The sequence below is a fragment of the Microcebus murinus genome, chromosome 25 (genome assembly GCF_040939455.1).
Source record: "Microcebus murinus isolate Inina chromosome 25, M.murinus_Inina_mat1.0, whole genome shotgun sequence".
In the NCBI taxonomy this organism is placed as follows: Eukaryota; Metazoa; Chordata; class Mammalia; order Primates; family Cheirogaleidae; genus Microcebus; species Microcebus murinus.
The window spans coordinates 21924730-21941884 of NC_134128.1; the positions used below are offsets into that span (position 1 = coordinate 21924730).

The 17155-nt window shown below is 51.5% G+C and overlaps 1 protein-coding gene across 1 annotated transcript in view; it reads left to right on the forward strand.

Moving 5' to 3' along the window:
- Window positions 1-7442: 7442 nt before the first annotated feature.
- Window positions 7443-17155, forward strand: part of SFMBT2 (Scm like with four mbt domains 2) — a 168461-nt gene continuing 158748 nt past the window's right edge. The window contains exon 1 of the mRNA XM_012741235.3: window positions 7443-7629. The gene's annotated coding sequence lies outside the window, so the exon portion shown is untranslated. The remainder of the gene's footprint in view (window positions 7630-17155) is intronic.

The following is a 17155-nucleotide window of genomic DNA, read 5'->3' on the forward strand; positions in this document are numbered from 1 at the left end:
GCTTTCTGCCTTTCCTCATGCCGGGACTGCTACTCAAACACCAGAGACCAGAGGCATGGTTTCATTCCAGGGTAAGGATGCAAGACTCTTTGCCAAGAGTCAGGGCAGTCCAAAGATGGAACGAGCTCTCTCTGGATGGGGGTGGGACGTCCAAACACAGACTAGATGACTACTCGTAGGGATGACTTTGGTATGAGAGAGATGGTAGACCAGATGACCTTTGCTATGCATTCAACCTGAGAATCTGATTAAATCCAGGGGAACTGGGTTTGATCCCTTGGGGAACACGTAGATTTGTTGTCAAGTATTTGAACCGGTCACTTTGTCGTGGTTTCCCACCTGGGAATGCTAATACTCCTTGCTTAATTTACAAGTTACAAGTTAATAGCTTATGCTTACGCTGTTAAATATCATCGAACTTTTATACGATTTATTCTTCCTTTCACATGGGGCGGAGAACAATCTCAGGAACTTTGTGCTCACTGTTCCCTCTGCCTGGAGCACTCTATTCAAATGCCACTTCCCTGACCATCTCCCATATAAAATGTCACCTTCCCCTCTCTCATTGTCACTCTCTATGCCTCCCTCTGTTTTACTCTTTTGCATTGTACTGACTTCCACAGGACACATTATATATGCATTTGTTTGTTGTTGATCTCACCTTGATAAAATATACATGCCATGAAGCAAGGCTTTGTCTGTTTTATTTGCTGTATTTCAGATCCTAAAACTGTGCCTGGTACTTAGGAGGTCCCCAATAAATATTTGTTGAACGATTACATGAAAGTAGAGGTTTGTTTTTATTTTTCATTAGTTAATTTTCCTCTATATCTAATTTAAAAAACATTTACCTCTCCAAGAAATTGGTTTAGGAAACCTTGAAAAATCTTTGAGTCCCTCCTTCCCCTTGGTATGAAATTGAAATTAAAACCTCCAAGAATTCATCAACTATATGTGTTTCAGACACATAAGTTTTATACTTATGCGTTTTGTAAGTTTTATACTTACAAGTATTAAAACTTCTATCTTTGAAAGGATAAGAATAAAAAACATAGGGCTCTCTTAAAAACTAGCTTAAATGACTCATTTAAAAAAAGGAAGCGATTTTTACTTTCAAAGAAACTTGTAAGTACTCTTTATGTCTAACATTCAAAGTATGAATGATTCAATATGAATATATTTCAGTTTATAAGTAGAGCTTTAATCAAATATAGTAAGGACCTAATTCTTCCCTTACCACCGCTATCTGTATTTCCCAACACCCTTTTCATTAAAAAAAGAAATAGGGCCGGGCGCGGTGGCTCACGCCTGTAATCCTAGCACTCTGAGAGGCCAAGGCGGGCAGACCGTTTGAGCTCAGAAGTTTGAGACCAGCCCGAGCAAGAGTGAGACCCTATCTTTACTAAAAATAGAAAGAAATTAATTATCCAACTAAAAATATATAGAAAAAATTAGCCAGGCGTGGTGGTGCATGCCTGTAGTCCCAGCTACTCTGGAGGCTGAGGCAGGAGGATCGCTTGAGCCCAGGAGTCTGAGGTTGCTGTGAGCTAGGCTGATGCCACAGCAGTCTAACTCGGGCAACACAGTGAGACTCTGTCTCAAAAACAAAACACCATAAAAAATAAAAAATAAAAAAACCCCAAAAAACAAACAACAGCAACAATAGAACGATCTAAAAAAATCTGAAAGCAAGTCAACAGTTGTCTCCAGCAGGTGGCACTGCAAATCAAGTCTTTATAGATCTAACGACTATTGCTCCTTTGATCACGGTAACAATGATTTATTCTGTAGTAAGATCATCTACAGCGATGTACACAGTGAAAAGAAGTATGTCGAGGATTTTGAAGTTACAATAAAGCTGGGACTATCCAGTTCCCCACACTGAGTCTCTCACACATCATAGTTGGGCACTTATTAAAGTAGCGGGTGCATATGACAAGTTGCCCACTGCGCTTATTAATAAAACCACTTTTTGATAGGGGATTTTGGTTGCTTGTTTTAATTTGTTCAGTCTATTTTATGTTATAGGTCCAACGGGACACTTCATACTTCTGCAATGTGCCAAGTTCAATGACCTCACTCAGGCCAGTAATCATACACAGAGGAAATAGCTTTCTAGGGTGGCAGACCACGCCCCTGACCTGCGCCGATTTTGTGTGTGTGTGTGTGTGTGGTTGCTGATAGACATCCTCGATCATAAAGGGATTGGATTAAAAAATGTCAATGGTTCCAGACAACTTAAGCTCCACAACAAAAAACATAATACAACCTGTGTTCTAACAGTGGATGAGAACTCAGCTTTGTGTTTATTTTAAAACTCTTTGAAAGAGATATTACATATAATATAGACCTGAAGTTTTTTTTTTTTTTTGGAGACAGAGTCTCACTCTGTCATCCAGGCTAGAGTGCTGTGGCATCAGCCTAGCTCACAGCAACCTCAAACTCCTGGGCTCAAGCGATCCTGCTGCCTCAGCCTCCCGAGTAGCTGGGACTACAGGCATGTGCCACCAAGCCCGGCTAATTTTTTCTCTATATATATATTTTTTAGTTGGCCAATTAATTTCTTTTTATTTTTAGTAGAGACAGGGTCTCACTCTTGCTCAGGCTGGTCTCGAACTCCTGACCTCAAACAATCAGCCTGCCTCAGCCTCCCAGAGTGCTAGGATGACAGACGTGAGCCACCTTGCCTGGCTAGACCTTAAGTTTTTACGTCCTATCATATATATATAAATACCTAGACTAGTTTTGGATGCAAATTAGGTACTGAACAGATCTTCTCTCTCCTTTCTTCGTCTTTAGTAGAGGAGAGGAATAAAAGGCCCCATGCCTGAGAGCCAATCCCTGCTCTTCAACTGCATCTGTTAAAACACACTCTCAAAAGGGCTAGAACTGAGGCCACAAAATCTGAAACACTATGCCTAACAGAAAGGAAAATTCACAAGTGACGCACATGATACTGTACACCCAAGTGTACAAGCCAGTGGCTGCAGAAGCTGGTAGTGACTTTTGTCAGGCTCAGTGGAGAAAGAAGCCATTAGTCGAAACTGGTACATCCACCCTAACCCATCCCAGCCCTTTCAGTAAACGATCCTAGGAGAGATGAGACATCATGCATTTTTTTTTTTAATATGCCCTGTCTACTGCTGTCTTTTTTTTCTCCTGTTGTCAAGGAAGCCCGAAATGCCTTCAAATTATACAAGAAGCAATAGCAATAGTGTGTTTCTGCAATTTGTAGAAATGTATAAGAAAGAGCTCTGTGAGGTGATGATGTTTTTTTTTGAATCATCTACCCCCTCACTGTACTGACTGAGAACTCCTAACCATTTTAGCAAGCCATCGCGATTACCTGGGCTTTTCTCAGAATGACTCACAGGTACTCTCACCTGAGCCCCAATGCTTTTCTGGGCAACCCCAACCCCATACAGTAAATGCAAAAACACGACAGCAATAAAAAGGAGGCAGGAATACGACCTCCTTTCCAGGGCAGAGGGCAACGGAGGGTGTGACCCCTTGCCTACAGATCCCTCTACTTTATTACATATATATTTTTCCCTTGGTGATCCCAGAGTCCACATTTCCAATATATTAAATTGGCAGAGATGGTGTTAGAATACTAACGGAGTTAATTTGTGGTTTCGGCGTGGCGTAGATTGCTGAGCGCTCTTTTAGAGTCTGAAAGGACTTCACACAACATCAAGTCCAATCCCCTCATTTCACCCAAGAGGAAAGAATGGCTCAGAGAGGTCACTGGGCTTACAGAGATCACACAGATAATTAGTGATGACACAGTGACTGAGGTCATTTGGCTCCCAAACGCATTAGCCATTAAGTGCTTTAATTGGGGATGGAAGATAGGGGGGAAATGGTGAAAAAATAAAAAAGAGAGTGTGTTTAGGTTTACTCTTCGTGACCTTAGATTGATGGAAAAATACTATCTATGTAGCCTCAGAGAAAACAAGTTTTGTTTAAAGTCTCCAGTAAAGAGCAGATGGCCCAAATTCTTTAAATATTGTATTCTAGTCCTTTTCCTTCCTTCCTTCATCCTTTCCTGTTAAGCTGGTATGTCTCATATCTCATTAGAGTCTCTACATTAAGAACTCTTAAATATGTCATCTTTAAGACATTTCCTTTTCTCAGTGGGAAGTGATAACTTAAACATGGAACAGATATGAGCAAATTGAGCAGCATTTTTCTCGATATGATGATTAATTGCAATAAGATTAATCCCATGTCTTCCACATAAATAGTCCGCATATAATTTTTCAAGTCTTCTGCAATACTTTTTTGTGAAGTAATACTTAGGAAAACACAGAATACAAGACACTTTTCAGCTGTTATAGATGTGTCATTCGAGCCCTATCATCAAACAGACAGAACAGTATCTAAATATTTTATAATTAATGGATATAATTTTAATATTTTGTATCATGTAGCCTCATTCATATTAAAAAAAAGTTCCCAAGTCCTCTTGAAGGCATAACTTAGGTCTGTAGCTGGATTTAAAAAGTAATGAAATTCATGGCTTAAACTCTAGGAATGAAATAACATCCACGGTGTGATCGAAGGCTAATTTTTGCCAGTGTTTTAAATAAATGTTAGCAATATATAGAGAAATCTTGTGTTAATGATGAGGTTTACGTGGAGAACTTTCTCGGAGTTGAAGTGCATATGTCTTCTTTACTTTGAAAGAGCATTCACCATTTTTATAAGTGCTTCATCCTTGGCTGACCATGCTGGATTTCTCCCCATCTTTAGGTGTCTGGTTCTGAAATAAAAATGAAAGTTGAAAGGTCTTGGAGTGGGAGGAAGGGGCCACTTTAATTGCCTCAGAGAATCTCCTAACCAATTCTCATTTGCCTCATTGGTGTCCTTGGATACAGGAGAATGAAGGGAGGTTGCAAAAAGAAAGTCAAGGAACGAACGTTCGATACGTTACATGCAAAAAAGCCACACAAAAGTCGGTGGAGACCAAACGTCCAGAAATTTCACGATAGGCAGGGTTGAGATTCTTTATGACAGTAGTACAACCACTGGTGCACAGTCTCACACACTCTGGGATCAGGTGTTCTTTTGCATGTGTTTTTATTTGGAGGAAATAACGTTTCGTGCATAATAATGACTCGAGACTGGTAAACAAGTCTGGAGACGGCGCAATGGCTGGCTGCAGCTCCCGTCGCCCGGGCTCGCTGGGAGGGAAAACGTGGTCTTCCTCCGCACCCCGGCGGCCCGGAAGCCCTGCGCTGGGCCCGGCGCGGACCGCGGGCGGAGCGGGGCCGCGCGGTCCGGGGCGCACGTGGGAGGGCGCAGCCGCGGTCGCCAGGCAAGGCCACCGCCACCCCCGTGGGCGCAGCGCGGGCCTGGAGCGAGCGGCTCCGGGGAGTCGGGGGAGCGCTCAGCACTCGGGGGCCTTTCCTGCCACCGCGCGCTCTGCGCTTCGCCAGGGCACTAGGCGGTGACCTGTTGGAGGAGAGCGGCGCCCAGGTTGGGTCTCCCCGGCTTCCTTCCCCAGGGGCGCCACTGTGTGTCGGAAGGAGAAGAGATGACCTAGGTGTTTGGGACGTGGAGCCGCGGGGAGTGTCTGGAGTCCACACTCAGGACTGATTCCTCGGGGTTCAGAAGGAGGCAGCTTGGGGTGCAGGTGGGACGCTTGGTGCCTTCAGGGAAAAGAGCTCAGGGCTCTGGTTTGGTGTCCCCCAAAAGTTGTTGACCGGAGAGCTGCAGGGGTCGCAGACTCCGGCTTGGAGTTCAAGACCGTGCGGCGCCGCAGATGGCCTTGATCCCAAGTCGCCTGACCCTTCGGGGCCGCGGGTGGCTCCTGTGTCATGTCAAAAGCAGGAGTGACAGGAGGGCGGAAGGCGCTTCCGACCCCTCGAAGCCTCCTCCAAGGTTGGGGGGAAGTCGGACTTCCCCGGACTGGCGGCGCGCGGGGTCTCCAGGCTTCCGATCGCGGCCCTGCATCTCCGAGCTCGGCCGATGGTTTCGGTGTTGGGGCGCTCCCCAGGGTAGCGGCGTGGCGAGACCCGCTTCCGGGCACGTCCCCCGATACGGTTCTAGATCAGCTCCAACCCCGCGGTCGGGGAGAGGGGCCGCCGGAAGGGGACTCCCTGCCGTTCCGCGCGCGGCCAGGCCCAGGCGCCCTCACTCCATACCCGTCCCCAGCCCTTCGGGGAGTCCCCCTGCCCTCGGGGTACCCCACTTGCGGAAGGCGCTGGGGTGGCGGGACGAGGGAGGGCGGAGCTGCGAACCCGCGGGCAACAGGAGGACCTTTTGGCCCCCCGGGGCGGGGCGCTACCGCGAGAGGGGTTCGCGGGGAAGGGGTGGGTACCGAACTGGGAGACTCGGGCGAGATTTTAAACCTCTTGGCAACAGAGCAAAAAAACCCCCGAGCAAAGGAGTCCGTGCTGTTTTCCGGGGAAATGCAATCCGGCCCCCGCCGGCATCTCCGCGCTGCTCCGCGGTGACGGCGAAGCTCTTCGGAAGCTCTGGGTCTTGCCTGCCAGGGCGTCGCCAGCTTTTCCGCACTGGGGACATTTCGTTCGGGCTCTGCCCAGCCATTGCGCCCAAGGCCCGGGGAGCTCCTCCGCGTCCCCCCCAAACGCCCCGACAAAGTGCCCGCAGGTCCCGCAGCCCCCCATCCCGCGCTCTCCAACAGACCGCCGGGGGCCGCGCTTCTCTTGGATGCGGGTGAAGACTCTTCACGCCCGGGGAGAACCGGCCCCGGCCCGGTGTCCCGCGAGACGCCGTGGCGAGCGCGGTTGCCTCTGTCCCGCACGGCTCCGCCTCTCGCTGCAGGCGGCTGTCCCGGGCAGCCCCAACCTGATTTCCTGCCCCTCGGGGCACGGGCCGGGGCACACCTCTGCGGGTCCCTCCGCCCTCCCCAAGGGGCCAGGAAATGTTCAAATCTCCACTGAATGGCTCAGTTTCAGGGCAGGGTGGGGCGGCGCGGGCGGGGCCAGCGTTGCTCTTAGGATCAATTTCTCCGCGCTCTCAGAGCTTTTGGGCGGATAGAGGGTGAGTTTGCGCGCGTGGTGGACGGAGGGCTTCCCACCGCGCAGACCCACGGCGCCGGGGAGGTGCGGGGCGCGCCCGGCCGGCCCCGCAGACGGGCGAGCGGAGACGCCTGCGGTGAGAACTTTCTGCGGATCGCGCGTGGAGGGAGCTCGGGGAAGGGAGGAAGGAGAGCGGGGCCGGGAGGGGGCCGCGTGGGCGTGGGCTGGGCTGTGGTGGTGGGGGGCGTCCGTGTCCCCGAGCGCCGGGGACGGTCGCGGCGCGGGCGGAGGAAGGAGTGGACCACGTCCCGCAGGCTAATTGGCTTAAGACATTTTGCAAGCGCTGGAAAAGGTCGTTGAAGGAGTTGGCTGCGCGCACACACAGACACACACACACACAAATTCTTAAAAAAAAAAAAAAAAAAAGCGAGCGAGCCGGGCATGCGCACAGAGAGGATGCCATATTGGAACGAGGCTGTAGTGGGAGCCGGAGGACCGGAGCGGGCGCGCGAGGAGGCGGCGGGCGGGGAGCGGCGAGCGGGCGCGGGCCGGCGCGGGCGGCGACTGAGCGGGGCCGGCGCCCTCCCCGGCGGCGCCCGGGGCCCGGGGTCCACGCCGAGGGCGGCACAAACTTCCCCAGGTAGGAGCCGCGCCGGCCGCTGTCCCCGCGCTCAGCCTGGCCCGCGAGTGGACCTCCGGCCCGCAGGTTGAGTGCGCCGGCCAGCGTCTTTTTTTCCAGCTTAGGAAAAAAAAAAAGAAAACAAATAAAAAAACGAAGCCCGATGGAGCCGCGGTGGCGGGGTGGGAGGGGGGTTGGGGAGGTGGGTAGCGGAGCCCACGACCAGGGCAGGAGAAGAAAGCGACAGCACTTGAGCGCAGCCCCAAACTCCGCCGCGCGCTCCGGGCTGTCATTTTTCGCTTCTCCGACCCCTTCCCGGGCCTCTGGCCGCCGCGGACAGCCGGGCCCTGCGGGCGGGCGTCCGGAGTTGCAGAGCGCACCCCGCCTCCGGGTGCAGCCCGTCCTCTCCCGCCGCCCACCTTCCTCCCCGTGCACTCATTTCGGCGACGCAGCCGCGCCTGCTGCCTGCCCCGCGCTCCCGCGTCTCCTCCGCGCCGAGGTCTCCTCTTTCTTTCGGTGTGTGTCGGGTGGGGGTGGGGGGAGCATGGGGGTGGGGAGAGAATGAGGTCGTGGGAAAGGGGGCCTGGAGCCCAGCCAGGGGGTCAGAAATCGCGCAGACCTCCGATTCGCCCCCTGTGGAAACGTCTGCCTGTGCAGCTGAAATGAAATTGTCACCAGTAGTTTCGGAGCGTGCTCCAGCGAGGACGATCTTTTTGTTCATTTTTTCCCCCCCTTTAAAGTAATATGCTGTCACTTTGGGCTTTCTTGTCGTCTGCTCTCTCCTACGACCTCTTTTGCAAAATTGCTAACCTGATCTGGCCCTGGAGTTTATTTTTTTTAACGTGCGTGCGTGTGTGTGCTTTGCTGAAATCCGCCAAAAAGCCGCTGGGCGAGCTGGGAGATGCATTTATTGATTGTGACCCGGGGCGGCGGGAGCGGGTGAGCAGCGGAGGGCGACCCCGGGGGGCTGGGGAGCGGCGGGTTCGCGCGGCCGGACGCGTGTCCCGAGCCCGCTGCGTGCGGGTGTCTTCCTGGGGCCGCCGCGGCCGCGGGGACCCGGTGTGCAGACACCGTGCCGGTTTCAACATGGCGGGCCAAGGTGGCTTTGACAAACTGAAAATAAAGGTTTTGGGGTGGGAAAAAACCCAACCGGAGTTTCCGCCGCTTCCTTTCGACTCTCTTTGGCTACCCCAGGAAACGCTTTAGCGAATTAAGTGGGCAAAAAGGGAAGGGATGGGCCGCCCCAGTTTTTTTCCATGGTCAGAGTCTGCGTGTCAAGTCCATTGCTGGAGGGGTTGGGGGTGGTGGTGGAGGGGCGCCGCCGGCCGGGACCGAGGCGGCTCCCAGCGCGACCGCGGTGCGCGCCGGTGGGTCGGTGTGCAGGCCCGGCCGTGCCGTTGCGGGAGGGGGCGTCAGAGATCGGCCCCGAATGTGTGCGTGCGTCTTGGAACCCAGACCCTGCCTTGATTTGACGTGACACACTGCCGACACGTGGCGCAGATCCGCGAGGGCAGGGGCATGATTTATTTAGGCTCTCCTGGAGACGCGCTCGCGCTCCCCTTCTGCGCGCTGGGCGCCGCGGGGGTGGAGCGAGGAGGTGCTTGCTGGAAGGACTAACTGTCCAGGGCGTCGGGCGCAGTGGGCTGCAGACGCCAGCGGGGTTTCGTGCGTGCAGGGGGCGCGCTGCACTTAGCGGTGGGCTCCTGCGTCCCCTTGCGCCACGCGGGGGTGGGAGGTGCGGGCCCGGGGCGCGGGAGGACGAAAGTGGAGGGCGGGGGCGCGCGGGTCTCGGCGGCACTTAGCGTGGAGACGAGGAGTTGCCCCCGCCCGCCACTTTTGGGTTTCGCGCTCTGGGGTAGGTGGGGGATGGGGAAAGCGTTCTGGGAAGAAAGTGTCCCTTGCTCCGGTTGGTCACTGACCCCGGGGAAGCTGCATCGGAGAGGGGCGTCCTCGGCGTGGAGGGCGCGCGGGCAGGGCTGCCGCCTTGCGGTGTAGTGGGTGGCGACGTGCCGAGGAAAGGCCGGCGTCGTGGGCCCAGGAGGATCTGGGAGTGCAGTTTGGAGACGAAATCGGAGCCAGTTAGGGGAGCAACTGGGGAAAGCAAGCGAATCCGGGCTCAGAGGAGAGCCACCGGAATGCGGGAACGGAGCTCCGCCAGGAACAGGGGCCCCGACAGGGGTCGCCCGTGGCCAGGACGCGGCCGCCGAGCAGGGAGACCCCGTGAAGCGGGGTCCACGCGGCAGCGGCGCGCGGTCCGGGGGACCTCCTCGGGACTCGCAAGCCTGTTTGCGCAGCGGCCAAGTCCCCAGAGACGTTTTTAAATAGTAGGGTATGAAAAGATAGAGTTGGCCGGTCCGTAGTTAGCGCGGGAACGTGGTCTCCGGCGTTTGCCCGAGGGGGCTAGACGGGGGTGGCTAGACGGGGGTGGCGCAGACCAACGGCGCGCTGTCGGAGGGGCCGGCCCTTCGCGGGTGTACAGTGGATGGGTGAGGGGCGCAGGCACCGGGGCTGGAGACCCCGTGGCGGGTTCTCCTTCGCCCCTGGGAGGCTGCGCGATGGGGACGCTCCGGCTGCCGCGCGTCTCACCCCCACGCCACCCCAGGCCGAGCGCGCGGCGCGTCCCCGGGCCGTCCAGCCCGCGCCCTGGCGCGTCCTCCTAGGGACAGCTCTCCCGTGGGCTCGGCCGAGGTGGAGAACGGCCTAAAATGGCTCTGTGCTGGTGAAATGCAGTTTCAGCGGCGAACCCCTCCCCTCATCCTCCTGACGTCGCCGCTAACAAGCGCACAATCCCCTCCAACGCCCCGAACCCCCGATTTTGTGCCGGGCTGTGCCGTGGGAGCGAATATACAGTCGATACAAAGGACATTCCACGGGATCCTCCTCCTCGCAGGGTCCAAGTTTTCCTTTCTGGGAGGGAGGAGGGAGGAGCTCAGCCCTGGCACCGCGGGGTGGGGGCGCACCCGCGCCAGGGGGCCAGGACCTTTACGCGTGAAAAGCCGAGGGGAACCCGGGGGTCGCGGATGGCGGCCGCACCCAGCGATGGCCACTGATCCCGATGCTCGTCCTCGGTGGCGTGCGTGGTGTCCGGCAGTCCTGAGACCGCGCCGGGGGCCCTGAGAGACCGTTTCCAAACTTCTGGAGGCCGGCTCGCAGTTTCGCTTTCGGAATGTTCAGGATCCGTGGCTTTCCAGAGTTGTGTGGGGTTCCGAGGAGGCCGGGCGACGCTCGTTCTCCCGCGGCGCGGCGGCCGGCCGGACTCGTGGCCCGCCCCGGGTGTCCCCGGCCCTCGCCGCGCCGCGCGGGGCTTGGGGCTCACGGGGCCGCGCGCTGCGTCCTGGGGGCTCCAGGGGCCGCGCGCTGCGTCCTGGGGGCTCCGCGGCGCGGCCGTCGCCGACTGCTGGGAAACCGCTTTTGACCGGACCCCTCTCAGGTCCGGCTCCATCGGCGCTGCCCGCCCCTCTCCCTCACCCTTCCGTCCTTGCAGCGTGGCCAAGGGGCCCGGGGGACTGAAGGACGTGTCTACACCAAGGGAATGGATCCGGGTTCCACCAGGTCGGACAAAAAGAGAAAACTGGCTTAAAACTGGGCCTCGGAGGAGGCGGCGGCGGCCTGGTTTCCTGCGGAGGCTGAGAGCGCGCGAGTAAAGGCGGTGGGGGAAGGGAGGCCTTGGAGATCCGGAGGAATTTTTGGCTGGGCTCTCTTCGCAGATAGGAGATCTGCTACTTTTCCCCTACTATGCATTAAATGTGCACCACTCTGCTCCCTCCCTCTGGTAAATAAACACTGTCTCGGATCTTTATCTCAGCTCTGTAAAGGGGGCAGGAGACACCCACGCACCCCCACCCGCACCCCTCCAGGCCTCCGCAAAGTTCATACCGCCTTCGGGACCCATTCCTGGGCCAATATTTAAAAAAAAAACCAAAAACCAAAAAACACTCTCCTGGGGCAGGAGGTGTCTCTGCAGGCCCCATCCTGGAGAAGAGAGTGACCCACCTCCCTGTTTTTGAGGTGTTTTGCTCTGGAAGTGCCAGCTGAGACCTGCAGAGGTGAGAACTGAGTATTTCCCATTAGGACACCCGGACCCTGAACCCCAGACAGGCTGTCCGGCTGGGGGGGTGCATTTCGCTAATGGTGGGAGAGTTTTTCCTCTACATGTGTTCTTGCAGGCATCATGGACTGATTTTTTTTTTCTTTTTTAACCTGGCTAGGCATACATAACTAGCTTCGTGATTCTTACTGTAAAAAAGCCAGAGTAGGTTCCTGAGCCCTCGGTGTTTTCTTTTTACCATAAGGCTTTCCTGGCAGTACTCAACATTTGCCAAATCCCGTGTCTGCCTGCTCTAGCTGAGATGACAGTTTTTCACTAGCAACCCCCAAAGACTCCCAAATTTGAGAAGTGATATGGAGTGGTGGGAACGTTGCTCCGAGCAGTATACCTGAGATTCCATTTAGTTGATAACAGGATGCTCTTGGGCTAAGTCCATACACAAGAAAGTCAAACTCTCCTGGGCCTACACTTAAGTCTAAAAGTTTTTTTTTTTTTTTTTTGAGACAGAGTTTCACTTTGTTGCCCCGGCTAGAGTGCCATGGCGTCAGCCTAGCTCACAGCAACCTCAGACTTCTGGGCTCAAGCGATCCTCCTGCCTCAGCCTCCCGAGTAGCTGGGACTACAGGCATGCGCCACCAGGCCTGGCTCATTTTTTCTATATATATTTTTAGTTGGTCAATTAATTTCTTTCTATTTTTAGTAGAGACGGGTCTCCCTCTTGTTCTGGCTGGTTTAGAACTCCTGACCTTGAGGGATCCTCCTGCCTTGACCTCCCAGAGTGCTAGGAATACAGGTGTGAGCCACCACGCCCTGCCTAGCCTAAACTTTTTTTTTGTTTCTTTTTTTTTTTTTTTTTGAGTCAGTATATCAGAGTAAAAGAGTTGATTTTTTTTTTAAATAATATGAGCAAATTTACTATGGGATTTAAATAACTTTTAGTTCCAGTATGCTAGGTTTGGATAGCATTTCTCTTTGTGTTTCGCTGTTTGGAACTGGTGGAGTTCATGTAACAGCGCGTAGTGGTTATAAGGAGTTTTTGCCCTGCTCTAAAAGAAGAACTCATAAAAGCTTTTGTGTAGCACGAAGACCTTGGGGTCAGTAATTCAGGACACATTTGTGGTTTTTCTAACCGTTCTTACATCTGCATTGCCCCGGCCTCCCCGCCGCTTGTTGTTACCTATTCTACAACAACAGCAACAAATTTGGGGAAATTACACTTGCAGGACAAACCACAGAGTCAACGCTTGCCTTAGTTTGGTGGTCGGGTCGACCCTGGCTTGCAAGGAACATTCCAGACGCAGAGGGAGGAATGGGGAAGGGGAAGCCAGGCTTCTCAGCTTCTCCTCATTTCAGAGAAGGTAGCTGTGCAATCTGGGGCAAGTGTCATCTCTCTGAGCCTCGACTACTGTATCTGCAAAATAAGGGTGTCGGACTGGAATCTCCCTCAGAGATCTCTCTGCTGCTGTCTGGAAGGGGAAAAAAAAATCCGTGATTCAGTACATCTGTGCAGATAGGCCCACGTGATTGACGTTTCAGATTCACTTCCCCAAAGGGTAGTGGAAGCGCCACTGGCCTTAGTGAGTGACAGTTGTGAAAAGCAGCTGGTGTGTCGTTGTTCGCCCTGCAGAAGGAAAGTGCCGTTTCTGTTAAGTGATTTCAGCTCTCCTCGGGGGTCATGTGTTCCGTGCATGCTCTGGAAAAGGTGAGCCATACGGAAAATTGGAGGCAGGTACACATGGAGCCTTCACAGGTCACCCCAGTTTGGCATGGGCTGGGACAGATCAGGGTGTCTTTGAATACAAGCCGTGAAGAGGTACCTGGCTTGGTTTTGCTCTGATAATTCCTAGGAGTAGCCCTGGACCATTCCAAGTAGCACTCTGAGTCCCACCATCCCCGATTGGGGGTGGGTGTTGGATCTCACTGGGTGATGTTTATGATGTGGGTGGATGACGGCAGCCAATGAGTGGAAAAGTCTGTCTGGAGCTCCCTGCTTTCCATACTCCCTGTCTTTATCTTTTTATTTTTTGAGACAGTCTCACTTTATTGCCCAGGCTAGAGTGAGTGCCTTGGTGTCAGCTTTTGCTCACAGCAACCTCAAACTCCTGAGCCCAAGCGATCCTCCTGCCTCAGCCTCCCGAGTAGCTGGGACTACGGGCTTGCACCACCATGCCCGGCTAATTATTTTTCTATATATATTTTTAGTTGGCCAATTAATTTCTTTCTATTTATAGGAGAGACAGGGCTCACTCTTGCTCAGGCTGGTTTAGAACTCTTGACCTTGAGAGCGGTCCTCCCGCCTCGGCCTCCCTGAGTGCTAGGATTACAGGCATGAGCCACCTCGCCCGCTCATGCGGCCTATACTCCCTGTCCTTAGGTTTGGCCAAGGGGCAGTACTTGCCTCTATTTGTAAGACTAAAAATTTCCTGGGGCAATTCCTAAGCGAAATGATCTTGTTGGCTCAAACAAATGTTTTAAGTCAGTGTAAGCAAAATATTAAACAGGCAGGACCCTGTGTTGTAATTGAGGGAAGACACTCTGCAAGTAAGGTTACCACATGCAATTCTTAGCTTTGCATGGTCAGTTCAGCACTGTTCTGATGAAAAGATGCCAGGCACCACTTCCCACCTGCTTGGGTGGTGAATTTCAAAAAAGTAATAATGTTTCATCCATACACTGATGGTTAGGGTCCCTTGTGTAATTGACAAGGTGAGACCGGTTCCATTCATGTGTCTCTGACACCTATCAAGAAAGACTGCCTTGTGCTTGTCTGTTTCATTCCTTTCTGTTCTGGGGAAAAACAAACATGATACATTTTGATACATCCAGGGCTTGTTAAAGCCCTTGGTGAATTCTGCAAAGTAGAGCAAATAATGTCAGCTGCTGTCACTAGACCAGAGACTCGCAGAGTTGTGGGATGGGGAAGAGAAAACGGGTTTTTACATTGTGAATTTTTCCCTGCAGTGTTATTGGCCAAGAAAAAAGACTATTTAAAAATATTAAAGTATATACCCTCTCTGCTTCCTGCTAAATCTGGCAAGTTGTTTTTTTTCCGCCCCTGCATTTCAATCAAAACTAATAGACCAATAATGCAAGAGTGCAAGTCTCTACAAAGTCTCACTTTAAATATAATTTAAATAAGCACCTTCAAGTTGCTTTTTTTTTTTTTTTTAAAAAAAAACACAGCATTTGGATCCATAGGTCTAGACATTAATGATAAAAAAAAAGCATTGTGGATTAATCTGATTTTAAAGTATCCATTTACTCTAAATACTTTATTTTAAATTTTTATGTATACATGATAGTTGTACATATTTATGGGGGCAGGTGTGATATTTTGATGCAAGCATACGATGAGTAACATCAAATCAGGGTTAATGGGATGTCAGTATTTTTTTATCTTAAATTTTTGTGGATACATGATAGTTGTACATATTTATGGGGTGTGATATTTTGATACAAGCATATGATGAGTAACATCAAATCAGGGTAATTGGGTTGTGGGTCACCTGAAACATTTATCATTTCATTGTGTTAGGAACACTCCAGGTCTACTCCTCCAAATACTATATATATATATATATATATTTTTTTTTTTTTTTTTGAGACAGAACCCCTGTTGCCTGGGCTAGAGTGTAGTGGTGTCAGCCTAGCTCTCAGCAACCTCAAACTCCTGGGCTCAAGTGATCCTCCAGCCTCAGCCTCCTGAGTACCTGAGACCATGGGCAAGGGCTCACACCACCATGCGTGGATAATTTTTTCTACTTTTAGTAGAGACGTGATCCCACTCTTGCTCAGGCTGGTCTCGAACTCCTGAGTTCAAGTGATCCTCCCGCCTCGGCCTCCCAGAGTGCTGGGATTACAGGTGTGAGCAGGCGTGAGCCACCGCGCCCTGCCCGAGATATGATACTATTAAAAGTAAAAATAATGCCTGCTTATTTAAACATCGCCTGTTTGCTTGCCATTCTTCTTATTGCTTTTATTTAATCTATTTTGAGTTTTGTCCTCCTCATTTTACAGAGGAGACAGGTGGAATAATTGAGGCAGGTGGAATAATTTAGCCAGAGTGACACCCAGTAGGAGAGAGTGGTAGGGGTTGAACCCTAGTCTTATGTTGTCTTGAGACTGTCGTTACCACCTCTGGCTTGCATGCTGTGTGAGACATTTTGCCTAGCGCTTTAAACCATTGGCTTATTTAATTTTAATAGGTGAGTGCTGTTCTATTTATTTTATTGATAAGGAAGTTGAGTCTTTGGGGAGGTTATACAAGGTCATACAAATAGGGTTGGTTTGTTTTTAGCAGTTAATTTTTAAATGGAGTCAAACTAGAGCATTTTCTTTTTGCCTTTAGTTCATATGATCTTGGCAGAACAGAGCTTTTAAATGAAGCGCAAATCGCTGTTTTTAAGTGTGTAAGTGAAAATGCTCAGTGTCAATGGGGGAATAGAATGTTGTTTATTGTCATACAAATTGACCATTAAGGATTTGAAAGGTGTTGATGTTTCATCTTGATTAGAAGGTAATTGGTTTTAATATAAACCAGTTTTCTCCCTCACTAAGGTAGGTGAGAATAAGTTTTAAATAAAAGTCTTGGCCGGGCGTGGTTGCTCACGCCTGTAATCCTAGCACTCTGGGAGGCCGAGGCGGGCGATCATTTGAGCTCAGGAGTTGGAGACCAGCCTGAGCAAGAGTGAGACTCCATCTCTACTAAAAAAAAGAAAGAAAGGAAGGAAGGGAGGGAGGGAGGGAGGGAGGGAGGGAGGGAGGGAAGAAAGAAAGAAAGAAAGAAAGAAAGAAAGAAAGAAAGAAAGAAAGAAAGAAAGAAAGAAAGAAAGAAAGAGAAAGAAAGAAAGAAATTAGCTGGACAACTAAAAATATATATATCAAAAATTAGCCGGGCATGGTGGCGCATGCCTGTAGTCCCAGCTACTTGGGAGGCTGAGGCAGGAGGATCGCTTGAGCCCAGGAGTTGCAGGTTGCTGTGAGCGAGGCTGACGCCACAGCACTCTAGCACAGGCAAGAGAGTGAGACTCTGCCTCAAAAAAAAAAAAGTCTTTAAGTTGGGGGGAGAAGTAGAGAGTAGAAATCAAAAAGACACTGTTGGAAACTGGGGGAAGAGAGTTAGAATTTCCCTTTCTAAATAGTGTTGGCCACTGGTGAAGACAGTCTTTTACAGTCAACTTTGGTGTTTGGTCTGTAATTAGATTATTGTTTTTCATGTAGAAAACTGCAGACAAAAACCACAAGCTGCTTTTTCTGTGAGTCCCAGGTAAACACAGTCTTGGGCCGGCCTTTCTGTGGCCTCATTAGCCAATTGTCAACCCCTTCCCCAGTACTGTCTTTGGCCTTAGCCCAGGGTCAAAAGGCCTTTAGGTGAGTGAAAGTTAATTTCATTTTTTTTTTTTAATGTGCCAAAGAAAAAGTCAAATTTTGCTAAGTTGAAGGGGCAGCATTTTCATAGCTGGCATTATTTTTTAGCAAGTATACTAGATATGGGGTAAA